Source organism: Monodelphis domestica, chromosome 2 (genome assembly GCF_027887165.1).
Source record: "Monodelphis domestica isolate mMonDom1 chromosome 2, mMonDom1.pri, whole genome shotgun sequence".
NCBI lineage: Eukaryota > Metazoa > Chordata > Mammalia > Didelphimorphia > Didelphidae > Monodelphis > Monodelphis domestica.
This window is the reverse complement of record NC_077228.1, coordinates 427294891-427308215: the sequence shown is the minus strand read 5'-3', so window position 1 is coordinate 427308215 and position 13325 is coordinate 427294891.

The following is a 13325-nucleotide window of genomic DNA, read 5'->3' as shown; positions in this document are numbered from 1 at the left end:
AGGATGTCTATTATCACCTTCATTATTTAATATTGTACTAGAAACACTAGCAGTAGCAATTAAAGAAGAAAAAGAAATTGAAGGTATTAAAATTGGCAATGAGGAGACCAAGCTGTCACTCTTTGCGGATGATATGATAATTTACTCAAAGAATCCTAGAGAATCAACCAAAAAGCTAGTTGAAATAATCAACAACTTTAGCAAAGTTGCAGGATACAAAATAAACCCACATAAGTCATCAGCATTTCTATATATCTCCAACCCAGTTCAGCAGCAAGAATTAGAAAGAGAAATTCCATTTACAGTCACCCGAGACAATATAAAATACTTAGGAATCTATCTCCTGAGACAAACACAGGAATTATATGAATACAACTACAAAACACTCTCCACACAACTAAAACTAGATCTAAACAATTGGAAAAATATTGATTGCTCTTGGGTGAGACAAGCTAACATAATAAAAATGACCATCCTACCCAAACTTATCTATTTAGTTCCCTACCCATTGAACTTCCAAAAAACTTTTTTTACTGAATTAGAGAAAACCATAACATAGTTCATTTGGAAGAACCAAGGATCAAGGATATGCAGGGAAATAATGAAAAAAATACAAAGGAAGGTGGCCTTGCAGTCCCAGATCTCAAACTATATTACAAAGCAGTGGTCATCAAAATAATTTGGTACTGGCTAAGAGACAGAATGGAGAATGAGTGGAATAGACTTGGGATAAATGACCTTAGCAAGACAGTCTATGACAAATCCAAAGGCCCCAGCTTTTGGGACACAAATCCACTGGAAGACAGTGTGGGAGAGATTAGGTTTGGATCAACACCTCACCCCCTACACCAAGATAAATTCAGAATGGGTGAATGACTTGAATATAAAGAAGGAAACTATAAGTAAATTAGGTGAACACAGAATAGTATACATATCAGGCCTGTGGGAAGGGAAAGATTTTAAAACCAAGCAAGACTTAGAAAGAGTCACAAAATGTAAAATAAATAATTTTGACTACATCAAATTAAAAAGTTTTTGTACAAACAAAACCAAGGTAACTAAAATTAGAAGGGAAGTAACAAATTGGGAAACAATCTTCATAACAAAAACCTCTGATAAAGGTCTAATTACTCAAATTTATAAAGAGCTAAACCAGTTGTACAAAAAATCAAGCTATTCTCCAATTGAAAAATGGGCAAGGGACATGAATAGGCAGTTTTCAGTTAAAGAAATCAAAACTATTAATAAGCACATGAAAAAGTGTTCTAAATCTCTTATAATCAGAGAGATGCAAATCAAAATAACTCTGAGGCATCACCTCACACCTACCTGATTGGCCAACATGACAGCAAAGGAAAGTAATGAATGCTGGAGGAGATGTGGCAAAGTAGGGATACTAATTCATTGCTGGTGGAGTTGTGAATTGATCCAACCATTCTAGAGGGCAATTTGGAACTATGCCCAAAGGGCGATAAAAGACTGACTACCCTTTGATCCAGCCATAGCACTTTTGGGTTTATACCCCAAAGAGATAATAAGGAAAAAGACTTGTACAAAAATATTCATAGCTGCGCTCTTTGTGGTGGCCAAAAATTGGAAAATGAGGGGATGCCCTTCAATTGGGGAATGGCTGAACAAATTGTGGTATATGTTGGTGATGGAATACTATTGTGCTAAAAGGAATAATAAAGTGGAGGAATTCCATGGAGACTGGAACAACCTCCAGGAAGTGATGCAGAGTGAAACGAGCAGAACTAGAACATTGTACACAGAGACTGAGACACGGTGGTACAATCGAACATAATGGACTTCTCCATTAGTGGCAATGCAATGTCCCTGGACAATCTGCAGGGATCTATGAGAAAAAACTCTATCCTTAAGCACAGAAAAAACTGTGGGAGTAAAAACACTGCAGAAAGGCAAGTGCTTGACTACAGGGGTTGAAGGGATATGATTGAGGAGAGAAGCTAAATGATCACCCTAATGCAAATACCAATAACAAGGAAATGTGTTCAGAGCAAGGTCACATGTGATACCCAGTGGAATAGCACATCAGCTAGAGGAGAGGTGCCAGGGGTGGGGGGGGGGAAAGAAAATGATCTTTGTCTGCAATGAATAATGTATGAAAATGACCAAATAAAATAATGTTTAAAAACTAAAAAAAAAAAAGACAACCCATTTAAATTTAGTTGATTAAATAGCTATTATATAGATAATAAAAATCAACCTTTTTGAAATGAGATAATGTGTGATATTCATTGCTTATAAATTTTAGAACAATGAAAACATATGTGCATTTTACGAAAATGTCAAAAAAAAGCAAAAGAAATCATGAGGGTCAATCTGTAGTAGATTGTTGAACATTTTTGTCTTAGGATATTTGTTTCTCATCTGTCAAATGGAGATAATAATACTTGAATTATCTACTCCCTTCTCCTTCAGAGTTGTGAGGCTCAAATAGACAAATGAGAGGCCATATTATAGAAAGAATGCTGGGTTTGAAGCTAAACAACCTGTTTGGTTCCTGAATGGTTCATTTATTAATTGGATGACCTTGAACAAATCCCTTAAACTTTCTTTGCATCACTTTCCTAATCTATAAATTGAGTTTGGACTACATGATCACTAAGTTCTAACTTTCTATGATCTGATGAAATGCCTAATGAAGTGCTTTTAAAAAACATCTAAGATACAACTATGAATTATCTAGTTTTTTATTAGATTTGATTGTGTGGCAATGTACTTTATTTCTTCTATATTAATGTTTGGGCACTGGATCCTTAGACATTCACTCTTAAGATAATATTGTGTAGATTCCTAAAAGCAAAGACTTCTCAAATTGAGCCAAGAATTTGAGACTAAATCTTTGCAATTAAATAACTGACAAGAAGATACAGATAATTATATGCCCCCTCTATTCTTAGGGTTTACTAATCATTATACAAATATTTGAATCAATACAGTATAATATCACTTTAAAGCTTCTCTTTCACTGAGATAGCACCCATTCATAAATCAAAATTATTTGGGATCCCTTGAAAGATGGGAAATTGAGGTAATTCTGTTTGGAGACTCTCTGATCATTAATAGTGAGTATTTAGGCCAAAGTTGTTTACTGCATCATGCATAAGATCCAACATAATGTTAAGTGGAAGAATGATTGTGTATTGATGGTGAGGTTTCCCAGGTACTTTCATTTGTGAATGACCTCAAACTCTTTGTGTCTAGGCACCAAACACTGAAGAACCTCCTGAAAGAGACATTAACTTTCTGAGGTAAATAGTACTAGTATTGGAGCAGCTACATGATGTAGTATATAGAGTACTGGTCCTGGAATCAGGAAGACTCATTTTTCCGAGTTGAAATATGGTCTCAGACAGTTATTAGCTGTGTGATCCTATGTAAGTCACTTCCCCCTGTTTGCCTCAGTTTCCTCTACTTCAAAATGAGCTGAAAAGGGAAATCACACACACACACACACACACAACTGTAGCATCTTTGCCAAGAAAACACTAAATGATGTCATTAAAAGGCAGAGATAACTGAAATGACTGAATGACAAGAAGTATTATTTTTCTCAGAGTCCTGTAATCTCTGATTACAAAAGTCCTTTAAACTGATATAGACTTGCCCATGAGCAAGGTTCAAGTTTTCTTAAGGAAACAGTTATTGTTAACTTTATGAGAGAGAGCCATCTTCATCATAGGAAATTCAAAGTATTTCCTATGTCCAAGACATTAGCCAACTTTCAGCATAGCCTAGAGCAAAATATTCCTCAACTGTACACATAACAAATCAACCCAGAGGAACATGGACACACAGAGAAAACACTACAATTTAGGAGCCACCATGCTTTGGGGGTGGGTGGGCTCAGATTGGAGGGAGTTCCCCTTTGGCTCATATTACTATAGCTCTGCCACTGCTGTATAATAAATCAACTTAAACATGAACCCAGAAACTCATTCTTTCATTTTTAAAAATCAACTACCTATATGCAGCATCATGATGGAAAAGAGGCTTTTGTTACAGCAAATATTTGTTTAGGGTATTGACAGCAGATGCTGTCTTCCTGTCTCACATATCAACTACCTGACCTCTCTGATCATAGCAATAATTATTCTCATTTTGTTGATGAAGAACCTGAGATTAAGAAAGGGTCAGTGCTCTTCTAGGATCACATTATTTATGAGTGGCAGATTCAAGCCCAAGTTTTTCAACTCTACATCCATATTCTTTCCACTAGACCAAAATCTATAATAGATGTAACTGGACTTTTTAGTGGTATAAAATTTTAGTTAATAAATCAAATTATATGTCTAATTTTTCGTAATTACCAAAAAAACAACTTACAAATACCACCAAATTATAAATATGCTTGATTTGGGAGAAGTATGCTTTCTGAGTGGAACTGGCTCAGTTCCCTCTATGGTGTTCCTTCCTTTAGCAATGAAACAATAACAACTTCAAGCTTAATTCTGTCTTTGAATCCTCCCCACTCTACCCTCCACACCAAACCAAAGAGGGATTAAAATCTAGGCAACAGGAGCAGCAACTGTCCAGTATACAGATGTCTACTTGGAGCTGGCTGAGATCAACATTTAATTTAATACAGGTCACTGAACAACAGTTAAAAAGTAAGATCTTTTGACTGCTACCAATCTATACTGAATGAAAACCAATGATCTAGAGGTGAAAGGCTCCATACACCATTACCTGAACCAAGAGACACTCTGCTCTCTCACTATTCTTCAACTCTGAAATACATGGCACCGTATTTTCCAAAGGTCATCTTCATCAGACACGACACTGCTCAGACTGATCCTGCATGGGAATTTATGACACTTGGTTTGGAGAGGAGGTTAATTGAAGTGAACTTTGGGTTTCAAGAGGTAGATTTGATGCAAACCTGTACAATTAAAATGAAATTCCTTCCCTTAAAAAGAGTTCTATGATTATTTCACTGTGTGATCAACAGTGTTCTTCCAGTACTGTGTTCAGGGAATTGAGGGAAGCCATCATTTTGTGCTAAAATGCTAATTAGATTTCCTACTTTTGCTAGAACAATTCACTTTTGAACAAGACATACTACTACTAAATCTTAGTTCTGCAATGGATTTATGGATCCTATCTATATAGCTAGAGATAATCATCTATTCCAACCCTTTCATTTTACAGGGGAGATAAGTAATGGAGGGAGAGAAAAAGCATTTTTGTTTTTGGTCAGGCACTGTCCTAAGTCCTTAAAAAAACAAATCTTATCTTACTTGATTCTCGTGAAAATCCTATTGGTCTTATGCTATAATTAATCCCATTTTACAGTTGAAAAAATCAAGGGAAAAGAAGAGAAGTCCCTTGCCAAAACATAGGATGTAAATAGCAGAACTGGGATTTGAACACAAGGCATCTAATTCCAGAGTTGGGGCTCTTTGCCCTAGTGAGAGAAGATTTCTTAGCCAGTTTATTTGGAACTATGACAGAAAATATAGAGATGAATTGTGTTCCATTCTTATTTAGACAACTTTCATAGGACTGCTGCACTGTATACTCATGGCCTCATGGGTTGTAAGGTATACTTATAGAGTCTATCTCATACATTTCTTGTGAATTCTTTAGTATCAAATATGATTCAAACTTACATGGTGCTATTCTTCTGAAACCTGATGCATGCTTTTTTGCAGATCCCAGTTTTAAAATCTTGTCTATTTACTCTGCTTTAGCCTCATTTTCTTACAGGTATGTTCCTAGCAATACCAATGTCTCCACAGGGTTTTAGGAAATGGAAGCCTCAAGAGCTTGCTAAGCCCCTCTGCAAAGCGACATGCTTTGTTTCTTAATGACACTAAGATAAAGAATAGACTTAGCAAATGGTACACAGGTAATATTTTTTGCTGACAAATAATGGAGAACAGCAAAATCACAATTCCCCCCCCCTTCCTTCCTGATTCTCTATCATTGATGGAAGTTGAGGCTGAACCAAAAGTGTATCACAGTGTTTAGGGGAGGGCTAAGTAATCAAATTTTGATTTCTGCTTAAGTAGAATTAAGAGTGGGATTAAAAACAAGCTCCCAGGTTTCAGATGAAATAAATTTTTCTGGTCAATATCACTACCTTCTAGGTAAATTCTAAGGCCAAAAGAAAATAAATATGTTGGTTTTTCAAAACCAGATTTTTTCAAAATAATTATGAGATTCTGGAAGCAAAGAACTAAGTGAAATTAATGCTTGAGGGCAATATTCTCAATAAAATTGTTAGCGATTCCTACACCCTCCATCCTATTAGTGTTCTTTCATCTTTTTCCAAATTATTTTATATTTACTTTTCTGTGTGGATATAATATTTGGATTTCTTCCATGGAATTTAATCTCCTTAAAGGTAAAAACCTTATTATTTTTTATTTTGTACTCCCAGTGTATAACACAAGGTCAGGGACATAGTAGGAATTTTATAAGAACAGGATGAATTGAATTGCATTGAGGGGTTTTGCTTTCTTTGGCTAATACCCTAAGTGCTAACCAGATAGCTAGATTGCTCAGTGGGTAGAATTCCAGGAGTGAAAATAGGAAGGCTCTTCTTTTCTGAGTTCAGATCTAGTCTCAGACACTTGGTAGCTGTGTGACCCTAGGCAAATCATTTAGCCCCATGTGCCTCTATTTCTCATCTGTCAAATAAGATGGAGAAGAAAATGACAAATCATTCAAGCATCTTTGCCAAGAAGATCCCAGATCGGGTCATGAAGAGTCAGACAAGACTGAAAAATGAAGGAACAACAAGAGTTCTAACCAGGACCTGGGACAGCAGTTAGTTCTAACATGGTTGGGGTTATAGAAATCTATGACTCACTGAGCATCACTATCTGATTCCTTTCATTCTTTAGAATGAGTTAAAAGGTGAAAAAATGTACCGATATTCTTAGCGAGTATTATAATATTATCATTAATGAACTGATGGAACCCAGGGCACTGTTAGCATTTTATTCTCCCAGTGGTGACATGGTATTTCACTAACAATCACTCATGCAGTCTTATGACCCATAACAATGACTTGACTCAGAGGCTGGGCTTGGGGCTTGATTATATAAATGCCATCACTGTTCCTGCTGTCACTCTGGGGATGATTTGATTGGGTACATAATAAGGATGACCTTCAGGTGGAGGAATTCACTTCTAATTCCTAGAGGTACACAATGAAAATAATGTTTAAGTACAGAATGAAAATATCTCACTCCAGTGGAGAAAATGCTGGATGTCGGTGTGAATTTCTGACCAACAGATTAATGCCTGTAGGACCTTGTATAAGTGAATTCATCTCTTTTGCTCATTTTCTCATCAGTAAAATGATGGATTTAGATGTCTTCTTCTACATCTATTATCTCATGATTCTTTGTTTATGCCATTCCCCCTTATTTTGAAGAGATTATTTCCTTTCTTTTCTGCCACAACTCCCAAGGAAGTTTATCTGTTGAAACCCCTCACTGTCACCATTATTGATAAAGGGCATAACACAGTGCTTGGCACATATATCATAGGTGCTTACCAAATGTTTGTTCCCTTCCCCTGTTGCCCTAACATACTACCTATTCAATAAAACCTTCTGTGAGTCACTCCCTAAAAGTGAAGGATAAAGTCTCTCCTAGAATTTTGTGTCTCAGTTCTTATTTCATTCTGTGCTTTTTTGAGTATGTGCCAGCCTCTTTCCCCTACTCTAAACACTGGATGGTAAGATCATTTAGGCCAGAGACTGTCATTTATCATCTATGTATTGCTGGCCTCTACACAATGACTTAAACTTTGTAGCTACTAAATAAATATTAGCTGATGATCCAACCATCCTGGAGGACAATTTAGAACTATGCCCAAAGGGCTATAAAACTGTGCATACAATTTGATCTGGTAATACCAGTACTGGGTTTGTATCCCAAAGAGATAATAAAAAAGGACCTACAAAATATTTACATCTTCTCTTTGTGTGTGTGTGTGTGTGTGTGTGTGTGTGTGTGTGTGAATGTCCATCAATTGGGGAATGGCTTAACAAACCATGGTACATGTTGGTGATGGACAACTATTGTGCTATAAGGAATGATTTCAGAAAAATCAGGAAAGATCTGCAGGAACTGATGTATAGTAAAACAAGCAGAACTGAGAGAACGTTCCATACAATACAGTAATATTGTATGATGATTATCTATGAAAACTTGACTACTCTCAGCAATGCAATGACCTGGGATAATCATGAAAGACACAATGGGGAATTTCATCTACTTCCAGAGAAAGAACTGTTGAAGTCATCTTTCATATCAGCATATTTCTGGTTTTATTTGGGGATTTTGTTGTGTATGACTGTGCTCTCACATTAATGATCAATATGGAAATGTATTTTTCATGATAATAAAAATTAATATTAAAAAAGAGAAAAAGAAAAATAAATAGATATTAATTGAATTGGATTGGACTGAAGTACTAGGAGTAAATTTGACACTCGATGCCCTATCAAAATAGCAAATGTTCGAAGGAAAATTTTAAAACCATGAGATGTGTGTAAAATAAATTTTGCATCATAAGATCTAGAAGCTATATGATCATAGGCATAGTATGCAAAAAGAAAGACAAATGGCTCTTTTCAGTTCTGTTTCTTCCTTAAGAAGGAAGCATAGGACATTTGCTCAAAATCCAATAATCCAGTTTAGTTAGGCTATTTAAGTTATGGCTTTCAAGGGGAATAGACTATATTCTGGGGAGCAGCCAAAGTGTGGAGTGGCTCACTTCCAAAAATGTAGTCACATTGTAGGGCAAAGTAATTCATAAAATTTTCTACTATGGCATTGGAAGGATTTTCATGTAAAATAGCCAGGGCTTCAGTAGGTTCCTTCATGTGTGAATATAGGCCTTATAGCATTTGATGTCATAGGACAACTAATCCTAGAATGCGTGACTCAAGTTAATGGTGTTGTCTATGGTGTTAGCATTGCTATGGCAGGGGAACAGGGGAAAAGTGAGAGTCAATATTATTGTCCACAGCGGCATCTATGTCTTTCACCTCTAAAGGAGGTTCCCAGTGGCTAAAGAGGACTTGTGGAATTGTATGACTGGCCCTGCATTCTCCTTTGGACTCCTGTCTGAACACCTTTCCACTAACCACCTAGTCATTATTTGAGAATTTTGTTCTAAGGACATTGGTGACTCAATCCTTCTTAGATTCAATAAACATTGTCTCATCATCTTTGCAATGGATTATTGCCCTGTACTCTCCCTCCTTTCCCTGGGAAGAGAGGAGAGGAGAGCAGAGTAAAGGAGAGGAGAAAGGGAGGAGAAATAGAGCGAAGGTAGGGGAGGAGAAGAGAGAGAGAGGGAGGGAGTGAAATAGGAGGAGGTGGAGTCTAGGCAACAATTTTGTATATTTTTAAAGGACTATCTCACAGAATTATAAAATTAACTTTTACCTCTTTATATGGAAACACAATTGGCTAAATCTCTAGATTGATGACTTGTGAGGTTTCTGCAAATTCCTGATCTAAAACCCTAAGATTTGTGAACCTAAATTTACAGCTACCTAGGAATTTCATTCTGCTGCTTTTCAATCTTGCACTGGATTCTGGATAGATGGTCCACTCGCTGCCCACTTTCCCACTCCTCATTTTCAAATGGGTGCTGGATGAACAGGCAGACATATGAGGACTGAGGCATCACATCTGATTGAGAGGGTAATGGCAGCATAGGGAGATACTATGAAGAAGAAATTCTTTGTAGCTTCTGAGATATGAACTGTTGTGGGAGATCTTTGCTTTTTTAACCACCCGCTCCCAGCCTACTCTTCTCCACTTTCCACCCCCCCATCCTATCACACAAATCCCATTACCCTCATCTACTTTTCCTTTTACTTCCACAGTGATAAGCATCACAGATAGGGATCATAGAGTTGGGAAGATCCATGGAGTCCAACCTTCTGGGAAAAAGATAAATTGATCTTTCCTTTAGTACTCTCTTCTCTTTGTTCTATATGGGATCCAAATTTAGTATACTTTTCAAATGCACAAAAATAATCTTAATACTCTCATTTGCTAAATTGGCTCTATATAGCTGACTGGGGGCTATGCCCCTGATTTGTTCATAACCTTTCAATATTTAGTAAAGAGAATGTAGGCAGGGTTGATCAGTCTTGTCATTAGAACATGCTTTTATCAACAGTCAGCATGATAAAATAGATAGAGCACATGTTCTTTCACCAACTATTGGGAGAGGCAACATTGTGCATTTTGGGAAAAGTACTAGACTTGACAAAGGACCTGACAAAGTACAAGGGACTTGAGTTCAATTCCTGGATCTGCTGTATGACCTTGGACAAATAGTTTAACATCTGAGTCTCTCATTCCTCATCGTTAGCAGAAGAGTGTGACTCAATTAATTCTATTATCCTTTTCAGATCTAAATAGGTCCTTGACTAATAGGAGAGATGGTCAGAAAATATATATGACATGTTGGTGTAATAGAGATAGCATGGTATTGTGTTGAGTGTACCAAACTTGGAATCTGGAAAACCTAAATTTAAATCTAGCCACAGGGACTTATTAGTTATTTTAATTTGAGAAAGTCACTTAATGTCGTTGTACCTCGGTTTCTTCATCCATAAAATTGAGATGAAAATAGCCTTTCCTTTACAGGGATGTTTTAAGGATTAAGTAAATTTATATATGAAAAATATTTTGCAAACCTTAAAGTGCTAAACAAATGTCAGCAGTTACAGAACTCATAAAACTAAGATGTCTAGGAAGAGGACCTCAGATACTACTAGCTCTAAACTTCTCTTTGCCTTATCATACTGGAGAAGAGAGTGGCAAACCAGAGCTAGGTAAGTGGCTCAGTGAATAGAGTGATGGACATGGAGTGAGGAAGACCTGATTACAAATTTGATCTCAGATACTTACTAGGAAAGTCACTTTATCCCTGTTTGCCTCATGAGTAAAATGATTTGGAGAAGGAAATGGCAAATTGCTATGATATCTTTGCTAAGATATTATATATTGTGATCCCAATAGGGTCACAAAGAGTAAGACATGACTAAATGACTGAACAACAATGTGATGCAGCAGAAAGAGAACTACGATGGAAATCTTTGGAGAACTAGATTCTAGTTTTGGCTGTTGCTTTGGTACTGAGGGGACTACTTTCTGTCCTGAGGCTTCAGCTATCTTGTGTGTAAACTGAGGCAATGGGCTAGATAAACCATAAGGAACCTTTTCTTCCTGGGATTCTATAATTCTGTGTTTCTAGGAAATCACCTTTATCTGCAAAGGAGTCAGCAACATATCCCTTGTAAAGGTAAGGAAGCAGGAGTTGAACATAAAGTAAGAAAATAAAAAAGAATAACAACAATAATAGCAATATCTATCATTCACATACCACTGGATGGCTTGCAAAGTACTTTACAGATGTATTATTGCATTTGATAATGATGTAACTAGTTCTCTGTTCAGACTTAACATTAAAGAGTGCCTAGCATGACATTTGGCCTACAGTAGGTGCTTAATGAATACTTGTTGGTTAATTTATTGAGACTTTGTATGTAGTTCTGGACTTGAATGTTCTTTGGATAATGAAGAAGTAAAGGGTTCAACAGGCTATGAATCTGAATGATAGCAGATGGAATCATAAAGGCTTACTGGCAGGAATGTGAGATCTCTTCTAACCCATTTGTTTCCAAGCTTTTTGGTATCAGGATGTTTTTATAGTTTTAAGATTACTGAGGACTTCCAAAGAACTTTTATTTAGGTGAATTTTATGTATGTATGTATGTATCTGTCTGTCTATCCATCTATCTGTCTTTCTGTCTATGTACTAAGATATATACAACTATATATACATAAATATAAAACATTTTAATTCCTAATATGATATGCAGGTATATATACACACATCATACATCCATATACACATACAAATACATATTAGGAATTAAAATGTCACATATGAGATATATAAATGTATCATATTGGTCATTAAACTCTCATATGTGATATATACATACACAAATGTATCATATTAGGAACTAAAATGTCTTAATATTATAATCAAAGTAGTTTTTACTTGACACATATCCTGAAAGGTCCTCAGAGACCCCCAAAGAGCCACAGTCCATACTTTGAGAATCACTGATCTAGTTCAAACTATTATGGTATCTGCAATCCTCTGATATTGCAGACTGGGAAACAATTATTAATCTAATAGCAGATAGCTAATAATAACATAATATTTTAAGATTATACACATAACCTCATGTGACCCTTAAAAGAAAATAAAAAATGGGTAATGTGGATATTATTTTAAACCCAATTTACAGATGACAAAACTGAAGCTCAGAGAGTTAAACAAACTTGCCCAGAATAATTCACTTTGGAATGGCAGGATTGGGGACAGGATTCAAATCCTCCTCACTTTGGATGCTCAGTGCTAGTCCAGAGCCCTATCCTACACTCCCGGCCATCACTATATCCACATAGACCTCCAGAACATCCAGGGTACCAGTAAACAAAGTATTTGCTGTTGTTCAACTGCTTTAATCATGTCCAACTCTGGCTTCTCATTTGGGATTTCCTTGGTGAAGATACTGGCGTAGTTTACCATTTCCTTCTCCACCTCATTTCACAAAGGAGGAAGCTGAGGTGAATAAGGTTAGGTGACTTGTTTGAGATTACAAAGCTAGTAAGTATCTGAAGTCAGATTTAAATTCTGGAAAATGGATCTCCCTGACTCCAAGCCAGGCATCGAATCTCTGCCCTACCTACAATTCTGGTATACTGGCATACATAAAACTGCTACTGGGGTAAGACTAAAGATGGCCAAATCACGGGTATACAGAGGATATTGCAAAGAGACAAAGAACAAAGCATGCAATAAAATTAATCAGCTTTTCGTTTAAGTTCAGTCTTGGGGGGATCATAGACCCACCCCACCCTCATTCTTTTTTTCTATGCACAGGGACCTTCTGCTCGTCCACTTTGACCTTTGTCTTCCAGAGTCACTCTTCTTCTCTTGCACTAGCAATCAGAGCCCGCCTCTCAATTGCTTTCTCTCCTGCTGCATTTTATTTCCCAGCGTTCTCCTGAGGATTCGATTTGATCTGTTTCAGGTGTCCAGACCATTTAAGGCGTGAGCGCTTTATCTGTTGCAGAACTCCCAAGGCAGGAGGCGAGATCAAATCGAAAAATGAAACTGTCAGATAAGGGAAACACAACCCCCAAGATAGCTCCGAGGAACCTTATGCCCTCAGCTTGAATCCTATTCTTCTCTGAGAACAGTTCAGAATTCTAAAGCACAAAGAGCATTCTTGTCAT